The following is a 17882-nucleotide window of genomic DNA, read 5'->3' as shown; positions in this document are numbered from 1 at the left end:
GTATCCTGAACCTATTCCTGAAAACAGTGAGCCTTTCTCCATAAACCTACTGAAACCTGGAACTTTTTTTTTTGATGTGCTGTTCTTAGAAGCCAATGAGGCTTCCCAGCCAGGCGTAAACACAAAGTTGCCCTTTATTGTCAGCGAGTTTTCATACCCAGGAAATGTGTTCAGTCACAGGTTAGGGCTGTAATTTTATTTTGATTGCACCGCGTTGGTAGACACTTGAGCTACGAAAAAGAACAAATTGGCAAACAAGTCTTTTTTAAAGCGATGTGGCCTGACCGTTTTCTTTGTGGGTGTCTAAGTAGCAAACACTGTATGGGGGGGCGGGGGGAAGGAAATCGAGGAAGGCATGAGCTGAACCGAAGCAAGGAGGTGAAGGGAGCTGTGGAGCCACTGGGGCCGGCAATCATAAAGGAGGCCCAGCCCCAATGAATGCGCAGGCCAGAGGTGGAACCCCCCCCCCCAGCCAAGATTAGGGGCAAAGTCTGAAAAGCGGCACAGGGCAAGTCTACACAACTGCAATCAAAGAAAGAGCATTAAGTGTGCCAAAGCAGGGTGGCCTCCACCCACATCCCCCTGCTAGCCAGGGGAGAGGAGCTCTGGGGGAATAGGAGGGCGCCATAAGCCTAAGGGAGTATCGGAGGCAGGCTGCAGTGCTGATCTGAATTGTTGAGAACGCTTGGGCTGGAGTGCGGACAGCAGTGCAAGGGGAAAAGATGAGGAGCAGAGCCAGGTCTAGGGGCAAGAGCATCTGACACACTTGTGCGAAGTAAAGGAAGCTCTGGGTTGGCCCCAAAATGAGAAGTCCTAGTTGACCCTAGCACAGTGGTAATAGTGGACTAACAACATCAAAGCGCAGGCCTCCCACATCCCGACGCAGAGGTGCTAGGCGACAAGCATGGAAGAGTCTGGTGTGGATTGACAAAGGAGCCCAACACCAGATAGAGGGGACCCCAGGACGCCGACAAAGACTGGGGAAGACGTACAAACACACAGAGGTAGCAAGAGGGTGGAAGGGACGCAGACCCCTGCCATTAAAAAGCAACCTCCCGATGCCAAAAAATAAAACAGAGATGCAATCTGCTCCAAAGTCCTCGAAAAAGGCCTAGAAGGGCAAATGGCAAAGACTCTGGAGGAAAGACAGTGAGGAGGCCACAGTGGGGTGATCCAGGATCTCCCACAGATGGTGAAACAGAGGGGTTGGTGGTCTCGGCAAGGGAGGAAACTGTCAACCAAGAAGTCCTCAAGCAGTGCTTTCAAGACTTTGGCGATAATATCACTGAAACAATCCAGTCAAAGCTGAGCATCATAGGGGCGGAACTCTCCCAGTCACTGTGGGAAGTGTGATGAATCCTACAGACTCCTCACTAAGCCCCTGCCTAAAGTCTCCTCCCAGGTGGCCAAGGAAAGGCAGACGCTTTCAGATCCTGAACTTGGGGCGGTGTTCTGCGGGATCACCTGGGAGGAGAAAGGGCCCAGGGAACTGAGAGGACTCTAGGGTGAGTTGCAATATTTGTCTTCCTCTAGGGAGGATATCTCCTCAATGCCAAAGTATATAATGACTTGTTTTAATAACCACCTTTTTGTTCCAAAAACAAACAAATATGGTTGAGAACAATCACAAACTCCTAGGCATCGGGAGTTGGCTGGCTGGCTGGCTCCATGACCACCAGTTCAGTTTCAGGGCATCCAGAGGCACATAAACTGCTCTCCTGTACACCCGTGAAGAGCTACTCTCTAACCTGAACTCAAGCACCCTCTGTTCTGATCCTCCTCGATCTTTCTTCTGACTTTGACACAGTCAACCACTCCATCCTCATCAATCGTCTCTATGATACCCTAGGCATCACAGACCGGGCACTGGCGTGGCTGACCTTCCTTTAAATCAGACCCTCTGACAAGCAAATGGGTCCTTTTCGCTCTTCCACCTCACTCTACCTGTGGCATTCCCCAGGGCTCTATCCTATTGCCATGGCTCTTCAACATCTAGCTGGGTCCCTTGATCTCCACATGCTCCAATTTCCAGTGTTATGCAGACACACAACTCTCCTTCAAGCTGCCATTCTCCCACTCCACTCCATCAATGATCTCTTCCTTACTGCCAGTAAGATGGAGATCCTTCTCATTGTGACGCCTGCTCCTTGCTTACCACTCACTCTCTGGGTCCCCTCCCTTCACCCACATGTGAGGCCGACAACCTTGGGGTCACCTTGGACCTCGGCCTCAAGCCCAGGAACCACATCTCTCCAGCCCTAAATCTCTCCACTGGCTCCCAGTGACCGCAAGGATCAAATTCAAGACCCTTTGGATCATCCACAAGGCTGTCTGAAGCCCGGGACCTCTTGACATCCACCTCCAGCACTTGCCCTCCCCTCCTCCTGTTGAGCACCCCACTCCTGCACTTCTCTCTCTCTGCCCCCACCACCACCACCCCCTGCAATTACCACCTTATTCTTGCACGGTAGGATTGTCACATGGCCAATATAACTGTTTTTGTTATCCTAATTTCTTCCCTATGTTCCCCTCCCCTCAATTTGTCTTGTGGCGCCTGGAAACATGTGTATAGGGACCATACATATGTCCACTACAAATGTCCAAGAAATAAATCCAAGTCCCTCCAAAAACCTGAAGACTTAAAACGAAAAACCTCCCTAACTCCCAAAGGTACAGTGAAAGGCAATCTGTGAATAATAACTGTTCAACTCTTTTCAAACCAGTCTGGGAATTTATCCTTATAATCCTCTCCCAATGCCCCCACACCGAAGATTACTCCAGGGGAAAGCAGGAGTTAGAAAAGGATACTTTGGCTGAAGAAGTGAGGGTGGTTATTATATCTCTGCCATCTAAAAAGGTCCCAGGGCCGGACAGCTTCCCAGTGTCTTTTTATAAGACTTTTAAAGAGGTGTCGATCCCATTGCTGGTACCTTCATATAATTAATTTGGTAAAGCTGAGCGTATCACCCAGACCACGGAAGAGGCAAAAGTAGTGCTGCTCCCTAAACCTGGCAATAATAGCACGGTATGCGGGTCAAACCGCTCAACTGCCCTTATTAATCTTGATGTGAAAATGTACACCAAGGTACTGGCATCTCGAGATGATCAACCCGGGTCAATATGGGTTCATCAGACATTGGCTGACTTTCAACAACAAACTAGTTTGCCGTCTAAATCGGAAAAGTTACCAAGACAATGATGCTTGCCTTAGACGCAGAGAAGGTGTTTGACTGCGTAGAGTGGTCGTTCCTCTTCCATACAATAGGGGCCATGGGTTGCGGGTCGAAATTCCTAGTGATGGTCCGGCCCAACTACCATTTGCCTACCTTACACATAGCAATTAACGGTCACCACTCCCAGAGATTAAGTGTCTCTCGGGGCACTAAACAGGTGTGTCCACTCTACCAGCTCTTATACGCGATCCACTTGGAGCCAATGCGGTCATGGCTCAGATTGACCCAAGACACCTCGGGGATAATTTTCAGAGGCAAAGAGCATAAAGCTGTGGCCTTTGCAGATATACGCCTCGTGATTACGAAACCGGACACAACGCTTCCGGCAATCTCTAGGGAGCTCAGGGAGTTTTAGGTTGGTAGCAGGGCTAACACTAGTGTCAGAAATGCTAAACCTTTCCTTCCTGGCATTGAAGATACAGGGTCTTAAGAATTCAACCCCCGATAGGTGGGCAAATGAGAGCATCAGGTACTTGGGAGTAAAAGGAACAAGTTACTTGCCTGTAACTGTTCTCCAGTATGGGTCTGGCATGGATTCCCATGCTCATGAATATTCCCCGTCGTCAGGCTGGGGTCCTCGGTAAAGAAAAAAAAAATCAGTTTCAGTTTAGTTTCTGAACTGTCTTTCTACTAGTAACCAATACTGGTCTCTGGGTCATACTGCCCCCAGCCAATGACAGCCCTCTACCCAAGCCCCTCCTCTGGCAGCCATCTTCAGATTTGGTAGCACGTAAAGTGGCAGTAGGACCAAGAGAAGAGCCGCAGAGGGGTAGGAGAAGGGTTCACATGTGAATCCATGCCAGACCCATGCTGGAGAACAGTTACAGGTAAGTAACTTGTTCCTTCTCCAGCATGGGGTCTGGCATGGATTCAGATGCTCATGAATATAAGAATACATAGCAGTACACACGTGCACAAACACGGGAGGTGGCAAGGCTCAACATTAACCATTTCATCAACTCAACATTAAGCATCTCTTACCTCCTCACCAGGCCCCACCTTCAGGCGAACAGGTTGTGCAGCACTGCCTGGCCGACCCTGGACTCCTCCCTGGAATCCCGGCCGATGCAGTAGAATCTCTTGAAGGTGTGCATCGACCTCCACGTAGCAGCCCTGCAGATGTCCAGCAGGGGCACAACAGACAAGAACGCTGTGGTAGCATCGATCGCTCTGGTGGAATGGGCTCGGACGGCCGGGCAACGGTCAGTTTGCCAACCAGTGACAGTGCATGATGCAGCCGGAGAGCCATCTGGAAATGGAAGCCTTCGAGAGGGCCTTCCCTTGGTTCACAGGTCCAAAGTTCACAAACTGTTGTGATGTCTTCCGAAGGCTCTTCGCGCGGCCCACGTAGAACTTCAGCGCTCAAGCTACATCCAGCGAGTGCAAAGTCCTCTCAGCCGGCGACAAAGGCGACGGGAAGAAAACAGGTAACACCAAGGGCCTCTTGAGATGGAAGTCCGACCGCACCTTGGGCATGAAGGAGGGGTGCGTCATAAGCACCACCCTCGTCTCGTGGAAATTCAGGTATGGAGGTTTACAGGAGGGCCTGATCTCTCCCACTTGTCGTTCAGAAGTGATGTCCACAAGAAACGCTGTCTTCCACGACAGGAACTTCAACGTTACTGAATGCAGCGGCTCGGATGACTGCCCCATGAGCCTGGTCAGCACCACGTTGAGCTCCCACGCCGAGGCTGGAGCCTTCACCGGAGGGAACGATCGGAGCAGTCCTTTCATGAATTCCTTCACCAGGCGATGGGACCATAGCGACGAGCACCCCGGAGCTCTGGTGTAGCGGGAGATAGCCGCCAGGTGGATCTTGATCGAGGCATGTGCCTGGCCTGCTTTGGCCAGCGATAGCAACTACGGCAGGACTTGAGGGGCCGTAATCTGCAGAGGGTTAATCTTCTGTGCACGGCACCAGACAGAGAACCTCTTCCATTTGTTTACATAGCACTTGAGAGTCGGGGATGCCCTGGCCTTGGCAAGCACCTCCTTGCAGTCTGCCGGGATATCGTACCCTCCGAACTCTAGTGCTGCACGTCCGTCGGCAGTTTGACTGGCGGGGGGTGGGGAGGGGACGCCGACATGTCCAGAAGGTCTGGGAACTAGATCTGCCTCGGCCATGCCAGTGCGACGAGGATCATCCTGCACCGGGACCGTCTGAGTTGACTGATGAGTCACAGCAGCAACGGTGGGAACGCATACAGGAATAGGCCGTCCCAGGGGAATGAGAAGGCATCGCCCATGCTCCCCGGCTGGCGAAACCTGCTGGCGAACCTCTAGCACTCGGCGTTCGTTGCCATCGCAAATGGGGCAATCCCCAGATTGACCTATCGTCTGAATAGGAGATCCACTTGATCCTGCTGCAGCTCCCACTCATGGCACGAGCACAGCTCCCTGCTGATTGAGTCGGCAATGGTGTTCTTTATTCCTGCCAGATGGAAGGATACCAGAAACATCCCTTGGGCGACGGCCCAGTGCCACAGATCCTGTACTTTCTTGGATAGGGCTGGGGATCTCGTACCTCCCGGCTTCCAGATGTAGAACATTGTGGGGGTGTTGTCGGTGAAGACCCTTACTACCTTGCCCTTGAGGGACGGAAGGATTGACCTGAGGGCCCAGAACATGGCTCGGAGCTCCAGGACATTGTTGTGTCGTGACCTCTCCTCCGGGAGCCAAAGGCCTCTTGCATGGAGATCCCTGGTGTGTGCTCCCCATGCCTCCAGGGAGGCGTCGGTCGTCACCGTTTCCTGATGTGCCGGGGTCTGGAAGTCCATGCCCGCCGTCAGATGCACGCGGGTGCCCCACCACCGGATCGCTTGGCGGAAAGTCTTGAGTGAGATCCTGTCTTCGAAGCTGCCCGCCGCTTGCATCCAACGGGCGTCGAGGAACTCCTGTAGTGGTCGCATCCGCAGTCTGCACAGGCACACGAGGTAGATGCACTAGAACATCATGCCGAGCAGGGACTTGATGGACCTCACCCTCGTCCATGGTCAACAGCCATTGTACCTTACCCAGGATGGCCTTCGTCTCTTTCCTCCGGAGAAGACAATTGCGCCACCGTGTCGAGCCTGGCTCCCAAGAACAGGGCGACTTGCGACAGTACCAAGTGGGATTTCGCAAAGTTGATCGAGAATCCCAGATCCGCAAGCACTGGACAGTCTTCGCTGTGTGATCGACAGCAAGTTTTCTTGAATTTGCTCAGATGAGCCAATCGTTAAGGTAGGGGTAGACGTGCAGCAATGGAACGGAGAGGACAGTCTTCCTCTTGGCCTCCCACCGTTGGTAGAGGAAACTTTCCTTCTGCTCTTCGGGGCAGAGCTGGAAGGGCTCAGATGTCCTGGCGATCATGGCGTGGAAGGAGCCAATTTCGTCAGGAGGTGGGGGGGTGGGGGAGCCCGAGTGGGTGGCGATAGGTCGTCCATTTCGTCGTCACCCCCGTCGTCACCCCCGTCGTCATCCGTCCCCCGTCGTCGCCGTTCCAGTCTCATCCCTCGGGGGAGGGGGCATGAGGAGAAGGTTGTGAAGGCTGCAAAGGCTGCAAAGGAGGAGGGGGATGAATTCTCCTCTGCTTACTCGGCAGGCTTCCCGACGGTCCAGGCTCAGCTGGATATTCCGCTGGGGGTAAGGGAAACCTTGTCCTTATCTCTGTACATAAGACCTAAATAGGCATCGAGATCGCTCCTCAGTTTTGTGGCATAGGCACCGGTTCGACGTTTGGGGAGTAGGATCCTCCGTCCCCGCCACGCCCCGCAGTTCCTCGTTGGCACCGCCGTCGCTTTCTTCATCTGCCTCGTCGGGATCCCTCCCGTAGGACCAGACATCCTCGAACTTCTTGTTCAGGATCTTTGCGACGCCAGCCAGCTCCCTTTCAGAGGGGATATCTGTGTCCGTAATGGCCACCGCAGCCACCCCCCCTTTCTCCACCTGGGGTTTCACAGGGGTCTTATTGATGGGCTGAAAAGGGGATTCCCTCTGCGGTGCCAGGGAAACTCTAGGCCCAGAGGTCGTCTCCACTGGGGTAGCCTGCACAGGCTTCGCCAGGGTCGCCACGACCCCCTCGATGGAGACCTTAGCCAGGTGAATCGGAGCCTTCACGACTTTGGGCGCACCCGAGGCCTTCCCCTTGGGGGGAGGGTCACCGCCTCACTCGCCCTTGGCTGTCTGCGTCGGGATCAACCGGGGCTTCTCCGGAAGCTTACCCGGGTTCTCAGATTTCCTCTTCCCCGAGCCAGAGCTTTGGCTCGTGGTTGATGGCGTCAGTGATAATGCGCCCTGCCTGGCAGCCAAGGAGCCCGACCGATTGTGCTCCTGGTGCCTGCGGACTCGCAGTGCTTTGCCGGGCTGGATCGCCCTCAAAGGTCTTAGAAGGACGCTCAGATTTCCTCTTCTTCTCACCCGATGCTGGGCTTTTCCCCTCTAGCCAGTTGGTGAGTCTGGTACTACGATCCTTCAAAGTCCATTCGGAAATGTTCTTGCAAAACGCAGTCCTTCTCCATGTGAGTTTAGTCTTCGTGAAGGCAGTAGAGGCATCGAGAATGCTCATCCTCCTTGAAGACATTTTGTAATCCGCATCCGGGGCAGCGCCTGAAAAACTTGGATCCAGGCATTGTGTTTCCTTTGTCCTGGTCCATGTCCACGCGGGGTAGGCCTCAAAGATCTTCCGGAATCCTCCAAGAAGCAAAACGCGATGAAAACTTCGCCCTTGAGGGGCGTGGAAAATTCCAAAAAGGGTCCCTGTTGGTCGGAAGTTGAATCAGTGGAGCTAGAGGCTCGATTGACCGAAAAAATGAGATTAAACACTTTGAAAGAAAAAAAAAAAATTGTAAAAACACAGTAAAGCTCGAGAGCTATAGCACAAGGACTCCCAACACTTGCGGTAAAAATCTGAAGATGGCTGCCAGATGAGGGATTTAGGTAGAGGGCAGTCATTGGCTGGGGGAAGTATGACCAAGAGACCAGTGATTGGTTACTAGTAGAAAGACTAGTCAGAAACGAAACTGAAACAGATTTTTTCTTTACCGAGGATTCCCAGCCTGACAACGGGGTGTATTCATGAGCATGTGAATCCATGCCAGACCCCCATGCTGGAGAAGTTAAGAGGACGCTGGACTCTTATACCAGGCTAATTGCTCACCTTTACTAGGGAAGGTGAAGCAGCTCCTAACAGAGTGGTAGCCCCTGTCCATATCATGGTTGGGACGGATTAGTGTCCTCAAAAATGGTGATCTTAACTAACATTTTGTATTATCTCCAGGTTCTGCAAATATCTGCCCAGCAGAAATTCTTTAGGGCTCTTCAAAAACTGATGGGGGTATTTATGTTAATGTTAAATCATATTTGTACCGCGCACTATCGCCACCGGAGCAGTCTCATGGGGCTCTGGTGGCTCTGAAAAAAGGGAGGAGGGGAGTGGGTTAGTGGGAATAAGCTGGAAAAGTGCAAGAGAACAGTGATGTGCTGTTGGCAGCCTCAGCCCGGTGGATCCGTTGTTTGGGGTTGGGGTGTTTTACGGTCGGTAGTCGTGTGCTGTTGTGCACATCTGTGTGTGTTTCTTTGTTGTAGTGTTGTAGTGTTGTGACGTTTGTGCAGATCGCTGCGTTTTAGGCTTGTGGTTGTGTTTGGTTAGAGTTTGAGAGGTGTATGCAGAGGGATGAAATTGTTAGATTGGTTAGTTGGCATTGCTGTCCTTGCAATTATGGGATTCCATCTAGGTGCGGTGCATGTTAACATTCACATTTCTATCTAGATGCGATGCAAGCTAAAGTTAATTCTATACGAGTGTGGCACAAGCTAACAATCACATTTCTATCTAGACTTGACGCAGGCTAAAGTACAGAATTCTAAGTGTGGTGCATGTTAAGAATCACATTTCCATCTAGATGCGACTTATATGGAATCCTAAAACGCCAAGGGCATCTATGAAGCTATTAATGGACCCTAAAATAAGGGAGGATTGGGGGTGCCGAACTTCCATCTCTATCATTTCACGTCCCAAGTTAGTGTGGTTCACGGGAAACCAAAGCAAGATATGGTGCTGAATGGATAGAGCAGTAGTCGGGAGGCCCCTGGAGGAAGTGCGCTGGTACCATAAAGAGGATAGACAAGATTATGTACTTAAGCTAATAACAGCCCTAGTGGTGGGGCAATGGGAGGGGGGGGAGGAGCAGCATGGGGAGTATGGGACTTCTTGGTTCGCCAGGTAGACCTGTCGAACTTCCCTCCCCCTTGACGCCTCCATTTAGAAATCCCCAGTATACGCCAGGGCAGGAGCAGAGAGCATTCGCCCGCTGGGCAGTGGCAGAGTACCACAAACGGCGGGACATGGTGGAGGGCCAGGAAGTTATCTTGTCCAATGCAAACAATTCGGACTGCGGGAGGGGGAGAGGTTCCAGTACTCGCCGCCGAAGCACTGCTCGATGGGTCAGCAGATCAAGACAGCTGCGATCGGGGAGCTTACCACTTTGAAAAATATGTCACGACCAACTCAGGTGACAGGCACCTGATAACAGCATGGTACAAGCTATTTTCTGAGGGCGCAGAGTCCACAATGGTCATACATGAGGCAATGGGAAGCCACCCTAGGTCACCCGATGGAGGGGGAACAATGGTCTCAGCTATGGGCGTACATGCCCCAACTCAAACATGCTATTCAGATTCAGGAGACGTGGATCAAGGTAATGGTACTGTGGCATCTCACCCCTGAGAAATTGCATCAGAGTATCAGATCTATGCTCGAGGGGATGCGGGCAGTTGGGACCACATTTGGTGGAAATGTGCTGGCATACAGCCCTTTTGGGACACAGTAAGCACAGCTAAGAACAGAGTATTTGGCTCTTAGATGCGAAGGGGCACTGGGGAGGTTATTCTGAGAATGGGCAACGCCCTTGAAATACTGCCATCGAAAGTGCAATGGAAAGCCTACATGACTTAGTATAGCAGCCTTGCTGCTAGTGGGGCAAAAATGGAAGCAAGCAGAAGGGTGCCCTGACTGAACATTAGTGGATTACTATGATCTGGAACTTTGTGGCCTTGAAATTGGCGTCTTATTCAATTCAGGGAGAGCACCAGAAATCTCAGGCAGAGTGGAACATGGTTCTGTCGTTTCTCTATGAAGACTTTCATGCTAATTGGTGTCCGCAGAGACTACGAGAGTTGGGACTGGTTTCATAAGGTTATTTATATGAGGAGTGGAACCAATGGGATGTCCATGGGGTTATTGTTGGGTCACAGGGGTAGGGGTAAAGGGGGAAGTTTGTTGAAATGCCAATAAACTACATTAATATATTTTACAAAATGTATGGTGAACCGAAAGAGATGTAAAACTCGATAACTGTCCCATCCTGTCCAAGGCACATCGCAAAAGGCATAAAATATACGTTGTGAAACACTTGGGAATGGTCTACCTAAGGTGGTGTGTGGTACTGTGACAGAATGGAATCTGGCGAAGGCGGATTACACCAAGCCTTTGATTTTATTAATAAAAGGCAACCGTTACCTGAAGGGAGACCTGCTAATCGGACGCCCCGCCCCCTTTCATGATGCTCCATGCCAAAAACATAGCGCCCTCATCTGCCTTTGCTGTCAATCTTCAGACTTCTTCAGCAAATGCCTTGCAGTGGCAGCAGGTTCAAAGCTCACATGTACATTCCCCGACCGCTGCTGGAACACAACGTTTCATAAGGCAGAGATGGCTTTTTAAACATATGCAGTTCCGATTAAAAAAAAAAGGGGGGGGGTTGAAACAGAATTTCAAGGTCATTGTGGCCAGCTAGGTGAGCAATGCTCCAGTCACAACAGGAGTGGTGTATATTAGCTATCTGGCTTGGGTGCCTCAACAACCATGTGGGATTCCCAAGTAGCTGATGTTTTGATTGCCCCCACCACCGAGGAAGGAGGACCTCCCTCCCCCTTTCTTCAGGGCACTTGTCCAGGGAAGTCTCCTGGAAAACAGTGCTCAAAGACATTCCTAACATAACAGACTCACACTTACACTAGGGTGCTGGAGATACTTCATACTCTTAATGTCATCCCTGCTCACCTCTACCTACTGTAGTAGGTAGAGGTGAGCAGGGATGGCATTAGAATCCAGAGGATACTTCCAGGTCAAGTGAGCAGTTACACCATCTTGGATTCAGCTAGGGCGTTGTGTCAAGCACCTCCCCATTTCCTGCAGACAAGGCATTCTGGGTAGGACAGTCTTTGGACAAATCCGCCAAAGCATTTTGCCTTTATAGGAACAAAGAACCCAGCCCGTAGTTTATTCACCTTTGGACTTAAAAGACTAGAAGGATTCACTTGGAATGCTGTTGGGGATACAGCATACTCCAGAATCTTCTGCCATGGAGGTGAAAACAGAAGCTTCCAGTAGAGAGGTGTTAAGAAGGATTTTGCTTTTAGAAAACGTTCCCTCCATATTCTATGGACCCCCACATTTTTGCTTTTGTTTTTTAACCAGACCTGACTTTTTACAGAGAAGTGAAGCCTTCAGCTTAACTTCTCTGGCCTTTTGCTCATTTTATTATGGGGAAACTGATCAATCCTTCTGACTAACAGTACTGGGAAACTATTTCCCTTTTGTCTTTTTACTTTTTACCTGTTTGGGTAACAGTGCACACAGCATCTTACAATGAAGTGCAGGGGGGATAAGTACCACTGTAGACATTTGCACTTGGGATTTTTGGTTACTTTTATATTTGCCTACTTGAGAATCAGAGACAATATCCTCTGCACCTCAGATTAGTTTAGAGTGTGAGGGCCAGAATGGGATTAGACTCGGGACATATTTTTATCTTTGGACATCTTGACAAAGGGCAGACCACTTTGTTTTTGGTTGAGGAAGGAAAATACCTCCTAGGTTAGGGATAGTGAGGCATTTTCCAACCCCTTCTTGATGTGGTTCTAAACTTTTATTCAAAACTAGAAGCCCTCTGTGTCCGCATCTCATTCCGCGCTCCTCACAGGTGACACTGCTATTGGCCAAGGGCTCTCTGCTGCCCATGCACTGGAACCAGGATCCTACTCACTGGAGGTCAAGGACCCGTCTAGGTGCCAGACAAACTACCAGCAGTGGACGTGCAGAACAAAGGACTCACCTTGAGGCAGTGGATTGGGCCTACCAGCACCTCAGAACCCATTTATCTCCTCAAGACATAGGTGAGCCAGCTAGACCACTTCAAGATCTGCTACAGGACCTCCAGTGCTGCCTCTGGCTCTACAAACTTCAAAGCGCTTTCCTACTCTTTTGAGCTCTACTTTGTTGAAACAAACGAAACGCTGACTCGACATGCTGGAAGCCATCAACTCACTTGCCTCAAACATCGATTCAAACCAGTCAAATCATCTTCTCACCGCCAACTCAAACAGCGGGAAAGCATCAACTCAACCACTCTCTAATGCAGACTAGATCCGCAGGGAGCTGGTGAATCGAACCTAGGCAACGCAGACTTACCATTGATGGCTCTACAGTCTCAACAGCCGTAAAGCACTTAGAATCCTGGCTGGATAAGAAACCAAAAAGGTATTTCAATAGGGCCATATTTGTATTATGTATAAGCACTGTACAGAGTAATATTATAGTACACCATACATATGAAATTGAAAAGGAGAGCCAACGAAGAGGCAAAGCTGCTGAAATAGTCGCAAGGAGAGAGAGTACAGAGAACATGCATCGAAGCAGATCGATTGAGCAAAAAAGGAGTAAGCTGATCGGAAGAGAGACCAAGAAGGAGACTAGAACAATAAAAGACATGAGAAAACCAAGGAAGAAATCAGGAGCTTAGTAGCATCAAAGATAAGAAACTGATGGGCCTTGCAGATGTTACAAAGCTGGAAGCTGCAAAAACAAAAGATATTAACAATATGTGAGGGGAAAAGGAGGCATCAAAAGAGCCGCCCAGACTATGGGCAAAGTAGACATTGGAAGAAGAGAAGGAGAAAAGGAAATACAGTGGGGGAAGATGTTGGGGAACGAAGGCAGTGTAAGGGAAGTAGGACACCAACACAACAGTTACAATTTCCAAAACCTTTACCTAATTATTGGGTTTTGGAACAACTTCTACGTTGCCCTATAGCTACGATGGGAGTAGTCTCTACCAACAAATAATAAAGTAAAAAAAAACAGTCCTAGTCAGTCTTTGTCAAATCAAAAATGGCCTCAACACCGAATGCCTGCAAAAAGTGTGTAAAGGGGAATGTGTATGCAATGGAAAATCAGTGTTATAACTAAGAATCAAAGTGGCTCAGTCGGCTCTCCTCCCCACGTTGGACAGCACAGAGTAAGGTGGCACTGGTAAACAGGATGACGCACACTGGCTCAGGTTATCAAAAAAAAGGGCAGTTCAAAAAGCAGGTCAAGGCCCGGTTGGCCTTCCACGTTAAAGTCACTTATTCCAGTTTTCCAAATGTTCTTTCAAAGTTCAACAAAAGTTCACGCAAGTCTCCCTTTGTCAGACTCAGACCTCTAAAAGGCATCAACCGTTCACGTAGGTCTCCCTCAGTCGGGTTGGGCCTTTCAAACAAAAAGTACCAGATTCAATGTAGATCTCCCTCAGCCAGGCTCAGACCTAGCAATCGCAGCACTTGCAGGGGTTCCCTTCCACAAGCTTCATCCACATTTGTTAGGGGTTTCCTTCCCCAAACCTTTTTCACGTTTCCAGTCTCCTTCAGTCGGGCTCGGACCCTTCACTGACTCAAAAACGTTGACTGTGCGAGGCGTTTACCATAGACCTCCGCAAATGATGAAGTAACCCTGTGGGAGACTACACCAGCCTTGTTATTAGGTAACCCACCGATTGGTATAGGTCTGTACTGCACAAGTTGGTAGTGTGACTGAGCAGCCAGACCTATCTCAAGAGGGGTAAATGTGAGCTGTAGAGTTGTAGCAATGAAATCCACCAATACAAGTATCCAAATAACTCGTACTCAAGTTTTTCTAGTAAAATAATTACTTATTTATTTAACTGTCAGTTTTAAATAAGCACTTTAAAAAGGGTAATGTGCAACAATAAAAATACACATCAAAATACTTTATTAGAATCAAAACAAAGCAAGTAGATACTCTTTAGAGATGTTTCATGCACACTTCCTACACCCTGAGGTGACTTCACTAACTAGGACAGTAATGGCATTTATACATCATATAGACTTTGGTAGATTCTGAGGTTGGTAAAAATGAAAGGTTAGATTCTCAGAGCATGTGAGCACTTTAAATATTCCAATTAAGTCTAGATAAAAACGTTCCTAGCAATATTAATTTAAAACCAATGCATCACCTATGAGGGACAGTAAGAATCAAAGTCAAAGGAATAGAAGGGTCTGCAGGGAGCCAGGCTAGTCAAGTCAATTAAAGCAAAGTCTGTGCAGCTGAGGCACTTCTTAGATAGTAAAAAGTCTTGCACAAAGAGTTTGTTGTAGAAAAATCATTATAGGGTCACAAGCTGTTAAACTTCTGGAAGTTAGAGCTGAGATCAACTCTAGAAAAGCAGCTACTTCAAGTCTCAACTGAGAAGAACAAGCTACAGACAATGAGGTAAGTACCCCACAGTCAGAACAGTACATTAGGTTAGAAGAAGAGGATCCAGCTGGCTTCTGTCTGGGTTGCAGATCCTGTGTTCCTGGGCCTCAGTCGTGGGGACAAGAGGAAGGACGTCTAGAGGACTCCTGCGCCGCAGTTCAGAGGTCAGCGGCAGCTACGGGCTCTTCAGTGGTCAGCAGCACGCGGTAAACAGCACCACTGCACCGGTTGGGCTTCCTTCACTAGAGTCCTGCACTCTGGTGTGGTTACTCGAGCTTGGGTTATCCTGCTTCTGGAGCTTCCTGGAGCATTTAGCCGGTTTACAGATTTCTATATCCCTATCACTCGGTTCCAGCAGCAGCAAAGAACTGCAGCCAGTTGGGAAGGTATTCCAGCAGGGTTAGTTGGTCCCAAGAAGTCTTCCTCTCCAGAGCTTCTCTTATCGAATAGAAAAGGGAGTTTCAGCACAGCAGCACGGCTTCAACGGGCAGTTCAACGGTCCAGGGGGATGCAGCAAGATTTGTTCACGGTTTCTTCATTGGGTTGTTCTTCCCAGTGGTAGACTGTTTTCAGTCCATGAAGCCTCACCTTTTAAGCACGTTATTCCCATTCATGGACAGCCTAGATGTCACTCACAGCAGGATGACAGTCCTAAAAAGACAGCCAACCAGTCAGGACTGGGTGCATTCAGGTTTCCCCTGGAGACTAAGGAGAGGGAAGTTTAGGGCACCTCCCGCACTTTCTGCCCTGCCAGATACACTGGAGCCAGAGGCGGGTTTCAGTACCGACGGCCAGCAAAGGCAAAACGAACAAAGGATTCAAACCTGGCTTGGCGTGCAAAGTAAAACCCACGAAAGACCTCACAAACGAGAAATGGCAAAAAATGAAGACCGGGCCATTTTGACACAATGATCACCCATGGGTGCTGTACTGCAACTGAGGATTCGGCCTGCGGTAGAAAAGCACATGGTAGGGAAATTAAACCACTGCCACCAGCCATTTAAAGTACAGAGTGTAACATACAACTGTTACATAGGTAAGTAGGAAAAAGGGGCTATCCATACAAGACAAAAAGTAATGTCAATTTCACTTTACTATTCTTGGGAACTGTAGTTCACCCAGGAAAAGGTATTTAAACCTTATGAGAAAGGATTTCTCTGCGACACTGCACTGAAGGTGCAGTGCATCACTATACAAAAAGTAGATGCCTATGGAGTTTGTCAGACTCCAAAAACAAAGGAAACAATCCAAGTCAGATCAAAAATACGAGAGTGGGAAAAGGGCTCGCCCACTGCAGGGTAGAAATTAAAAAGCCCTTAAGTCCAGCAAAAGAGCTGGGGGTCTCCAAGGTTGAAGGGAATTAGCACAGAAATGAGTATTCGCCCCAACAAGGACCACTTCAACTTTCACTTCAGCTCTCCCTTGATTTGCCCCAGCGTCTCTTGGTCATGGTAGTTCCATGACACAATCAGAAAAGTGCAAAGAAATCTCTCTCAAAGCAAAAGTAATCACCTTTTCACTTCCCCTTTCGCCGGGGTTAATCTTGACCGTTGTGCATTTCAGAGTTTGTTCACAAGATCAGAAACGTTTCCCAGAAATTTTCGAGTGGGCCGTTTCCTTTAGCTGGACCACTCGGCTACTCTATCGCTGGCTTCACAGTTATCGGTAACTTAGTTGCTTTCTTTCGCGTCCGTTAGGACAGTTTTTCTGAAGTCCAACTAAGGGCTTAGTAAAACCATTCAACTGAGAAAGTACAAGACTCCACTCTTAGTATAAGGCTGTACCACCAGAGTTCATGATAGTCTAGACAGAGCAGCCAGGCTTATCTAAGGATGGAGAGGGGGCTGTAGAATCAGTACAAAGAAATTGTAATACAAATGGTCCAAAGAAACACTGAAGCACCATGTATTGTAAAAATAAACCTTTTATTTTAAATGCAGTTAGGCCCAGATACATTTTGAGGGTAATAAGTATGAATACAGATCATATAAAGACAATATGAAAGAACAGAACACTATGCTTGAAGGTACGCAGACCAAAGCATATAATCTTATTTTGAACACCTAACAGGAGTTCTAGGGAGGTCAAAACCAAGTTACTTTTAGATTACTTTCAGTAATACCAGGGTAGTAGACCCCATCGGTTGTACTGTGACGCTCAGCAAGAAATCACATAGTAAGATCAAATGGACAATATACTTTTCTGATTTAGTGAAAAACAGATTCTAGGAACAGTAGAAAACCTATAACTCTGATTCAGGACAGCAGTTATTCTAGAGGACCTTTGGGTGTAATATTCAATTACAGTTGCATTTCAGTTCACAGACTAAGGGAAGAAATAGCCAATTTATTTTAGGATAACAGTTATACTCAAGGTAAGTAAAACCTATACACTTCTCTTACATAACAGCATCTCATCAGCATGTGCGCAACCTTCAATTGTGAGATATACTGTTGTGGCTTCAATCGTTCCTCGATACAAACCGGCCTTTCATCGCTAACTCACTGGCTGTGTGCATTCCTTTGCAGCTTTAATTCATGAGTCAAGGTTAATACCACAGGCATGGCCTCGCAGACCCAAGTCTGTTCACCTGGGAGGCTCGCAAGGGTCCCTTGGAACACCATGCATGCTTCTTGTTTGGGATTTGGCTTTCTCCACATATCCTTCACGGTTTCCTGGAGGCAACGACCTCCTGCAGGGATCTTCAGGGTTTCTCTACCCTTCGCTGTAGTCCCTCGATCTGTTAGACAAAATTTGAAGCAGTACCCTTTGGGAGCAAAACAACCATGACCTCCTGGCAATAGGAACCCAACCTTTGGTATAAATCTGTACTACACAGGTTGGTAGTGTGGTGGAGCAGCCAGGCTTATCTCAAGAGGAGTCAATGTGAGCAGTAGGGTGGTTACGTAGAGATTCACAGGGCCACTTAGCCAAATAAACATGTATACTCAAGGTTTCTTGATTAAACAATTCTAACAGTCAAATTCTAACAGTCAGTTTGAATAAGCCTTCTTCAGAAAGGGCAATTTAACAGTAACAGACACATACACTCCAAAATACAGTTAGTTTCTCTAAATCAGCAAGTACCCATTTGGGATGGCACACGGACACTTCCTACACCCTCAGGTGACTTA

The 17882-nt window shown here is 48.7% G+C and overlaps 1 protein-coding gene across 1 annotated transcript in view; it reads right to left on the bottom strand.

Annotated features, from left to right (window-relative positions):
* Positions 1 to 17882, bottom strand: part of LOC138491177 (prohibitin-2-like) — a 424112-nt gene that overhangs the window by 277584 nt on the left and 128646 nt on the right. The gene's annotated exons all lie outside the window — the stretch shown is intronic.

Source organism: Ambystoma mexicanum, chromosome 10 (genome assembly GCF_040938575.1).
Source record: "Ambystoma mexicanum isolate Mex_15411 chromosome 10, UKY_AmexF1_1, whole genome shotgun sequence".
NCBI classification, from domain to species: Eukaryota; Metazoa; Chordata; class Amphibia; order Caudata; family Ambystomatidae; genus Ambystoma; species Ambystoma mexicanum.
The sequence above is the reverse complement of the archived record's forward strand: the minus strand, read 5'-3'. Positions and strand labels throughout refer to the sequence as shown.